The sequence below is a fragment of the Pan troglodytes genome, chromosome 1 (genome assembly GCF_028858775.2).
Source record: "Pan troglodytes isolate AG18354 chromosome 1, NHGRI_mPanTro3-v2.0_pri, whole genome shotgun sequence".
Lineage (NCBI taxonomy): Eukaryota > Metazoa > Chordata > Mammalia > Primates > Hominidae > Pan > Pan troglodytes.
In genome coordinates this window covers 204,450,577-204,453,847 of record NC_072398.2, presented here as the reverse complement: position 1 = coordinate 204,453,847, position 3,271 = coordinate 204,450,577, and the positions used below count along the sequence as shown (strand labels likewise).

Below are 3,271 nucleotides of genomic sequence, written 5' to 3'. Positions count from 1 at the left end.
AGGAGCTCACTGCCTAATTCTCTGCCTTGCTCTCCTTGACCCTCTGCAGTCCTGGACCATCCCACCTGCATGCTTCTGTTCCTCCTCTTCCTCTCTGACCACTCCCTCTCTTTTTTTTTTTTTTGCCGATTGCAGTGACTTTATTTTAAAGGGTTTTCAGACTTACAGAAAGGGGCTTTTTAGATGGGGCTGTGTCACTATCAACCATCTTCACTGTGGAGTCCTAGTCACTATGATTTTTGTTTTGTATATCACAAAGATTCATTCAAATTGTCTCCTCTTCTATTCCTTCATAATAGGTTTACATGGTCCGAAAGTACATCCCTCCTTCTCTAGTACATTTCATTCAAACAGATGGCTGCTACTTCTCTATTGTCATTAATCTTTTCATCATCTTCTTATTCCTCTTAGCACAGTTGGGGCATAACATATTATCTTCTGTGCCTGGGGATGGGAAAATGCAGGCAGGTAACAAGAAGAGAGAAATCATCCTCCTGTGAGTGGTAGGCACTCAGACCTGACCTGCATGAAACTGCAGGCATACTCAACCCTTTGTGTCTGCCGAGAGAAGTCTGCCATGGACCACACACCACCTGACACCAGAGCCTTGCATCAAAAAGGCCTCAAGAGAAACAGGAATGGAACTTGAATTCACAGCCTCAGGCTCAACAGCTCTTGCAGCAATTCTTGCCCTTGATGCCAACATGGCTCCCTGCGCTGAAGTTATCACTTCGACTGTATTAGTCTCTTCTGCTCTCTCATTCATCTCATAAGTTTTCTGAAGCCTTGCTCTCTTGGTCACTGCCTTGTGTTTCCTTGAACACCGCTGTAATCTGGTCTCTTGTGACATTTCAGGCATATCTTGCTGTTGTTCAGGGTAAGCATGCCTATGGACCCTCAGATAAACTTCGATTTTCTTGCCATTAGTACTCAAACTGAGTTGTTGGCACCAGTCCCGCAAAGTGTCCCAACACTCCTTATTAATGGGAGGCAAAATGGTCGGCAAGGGAAGAGCTGGTATTTTGCATCTAGCTTTTTGTGGAGCTGTAAATTGTTAATTTGTTTGAAGTAGATGACCTTGATTGTATTTCATAGGTTTCTCCAGTTTGACATCAGAAGTTGAAGAAACACTTGGTTCCATTTGTTCCATATTTGGGTCATCTTTAACTGGCAGCAATGTCAAAATCACACTTTCCTCATCAACTACTTCCCCCTCAAAGAAATTCTTCTTGCTGCTATCCAAATTTGAGTCTGACATTTTCAGCAACACCCCTGTCTTGTCCATTCGGTGATACGTTTTTTTTTTAAATTAGGCCTGGCACGATGGCTCATGCCTGTAATCCCAGCGCTCTGGGAGGCCCAGGCAGGCAGATCACTTGAGTCCAGGAGTTCAAGATCAGCCTGGGAAACATGGTGAGACCCCAGTCTCTGGGACTACAGGCGTGCACCACCACACCTGGCTAATTTTGTATTTTTAGTAGAGATGGGTTTCACCAGGCTTGACCACTCCCTCTTTGGCTTCATTCTCTACCAGCCCCTGACCACAGTCAGGGGAGTCCCTCCAGGCTGAGGCCTCATGTCTTCGCTGCACACAAGTGCAGAACCCACTCAGTGAACCCCAGGCCCCAATCTCTGGCTCTCTCCCTTCTTTGCAGGGGGAAGAATTTGGAGGGAAGGAAGGAAGTCTGTGATTGTCACCTACCATTTCTTTTCTTCTTCTTTTTTTTTTTTTTGAGACAGAGTCTCACTCTGTTGCCCAGGCTGGAGTGCAGTGGTGCAATCTCGGCTCACTGCAAGCTCCACCTCCTGGGTTCACACCATTCTCCTGCCTCAGCCTCCCAAGTAGCTGGGACTATAGGAGCCTGCCACCACGCCCAGCTAATTTTTTGTATTTTTAGTAGAGACAGGGTTTCACCATGTTAGCCAGGATGGTCTCGATCTCCTGACCTCGTGATCTGTCTGCCTTGGCCTCCCAAAGTGCTGGGATTACAGGCGTGAGCCACCACGCCCGGCTGTCACCTACCATTTCTATGGAGCAGCTATCGTGTGCCAGGTGCCACACAGGTATTTTATTGCCTGATCTCACTTAATACTCATAGCCACCTCTAGTTTTCTAAGGCACAAACTGAGGCTCAGAGGGGTTAACTGAAATACTCAAAGTCACACAGCTAGGAGGTAGCCAGACCGGGATTAGAGCCCAGGTTGGTGTGGCTCCATTCACAAGTACATTTTGAGGGCCTACAATATATCAAATGTATCCAGAGAAACAGCAGTAAACAGACAAGTCCTGCCTCATGGAGCTTTGTTCTAGTGGGAGAAACAAACAGGTAAATAAACAACAGGATTGCTAGTAAAGAGCATGCCATGAAAAATAAAAAGATAACGTAGGTTATATAGCTGATGGAGAGCTTTTTTTTTCTTTTTCTTCAGACAGTCTCGCTCTGTCACCCAGGCTGGAGTGCAATAGTGCAATCTTGGCTCATTGCAACCTCCGCCTCCTGGGTTCAAGTGATTCTCCTGCCTCTGCCTCCCAGGAAGCTGGGATAACAGGCGTGCGCGCCACCATGCCTGGCTGATTTTTGTAGTTTTAGTAGAGACAGGGATTCACCATGTTGGCCAGGCTGGTCTCAAACTCCTGATCTCAAGTGATCCGCCCGCCTCAGCCTCCCAAAGTGCTGGGATTATAGGTGTGAGCCACCGCGCCCGGCCAAGGGGAACTATTTTAGGTAAGATAAGAAAAGGAAAGTCCTCTCTGGGAGGTGACATTTGAGCAGAGGTGTGAATGAAGTAAGAGAGTGAACCCTGAGAAATGGAGAAAGAATGTTCCAGGTGGAGGGCATAGCAGGAGCAGAGCCTGACAGGAGCATACCAGGCATGTCCAGTGATCCGCAAAGATACCCGGTGGCAGGAGAGCGGCGAACGAGGGGCAGAGTGATAGGAGAGAGTGCCCGACGGAGTGGGCCAGGGCCTGGGGGGTTCACAGACTTGGCCAAGACTTCGGATTTGTTTGAAGTGTGATGGGGGAGGCGCAGGAGGATTTCAAGCAGAAGGATGATACCATTCCCATCCCTCAGATGAGGGATGAGACAGACAAGAGACTCTGCCCCCTCCATCACTCCATCACTGCTCCATCACTGCCACCCACTGTGTGCACACTGAGCTCTCCTGGACCCCTTTCTGAACTTAGCATAGTGAAGTGATCAAGAGCACTGGCTTTCAGGTCTGAGAGAAGTGGGTTCCCAGCCCAGCTGCAATACTTACTGGCTGTCTG

The 3,271-nt window shown here is 48.2% G+C and overlaps 1 pseudogene; it reads right to left on the bottom strand.

Annotated features, from left to right (window-relative positions):
* Window positions 1-361: 361 nt before the first annotated feature.
* LOC100615463 (developmental pluripotency-associated protein 2-like) lies at window positions 362-1,427 on the bottom strand (annotated as a pseudogene).
* Between the last annotated feature and the right edge of the window lie 1,844 nt (window positions 1,428-3,271).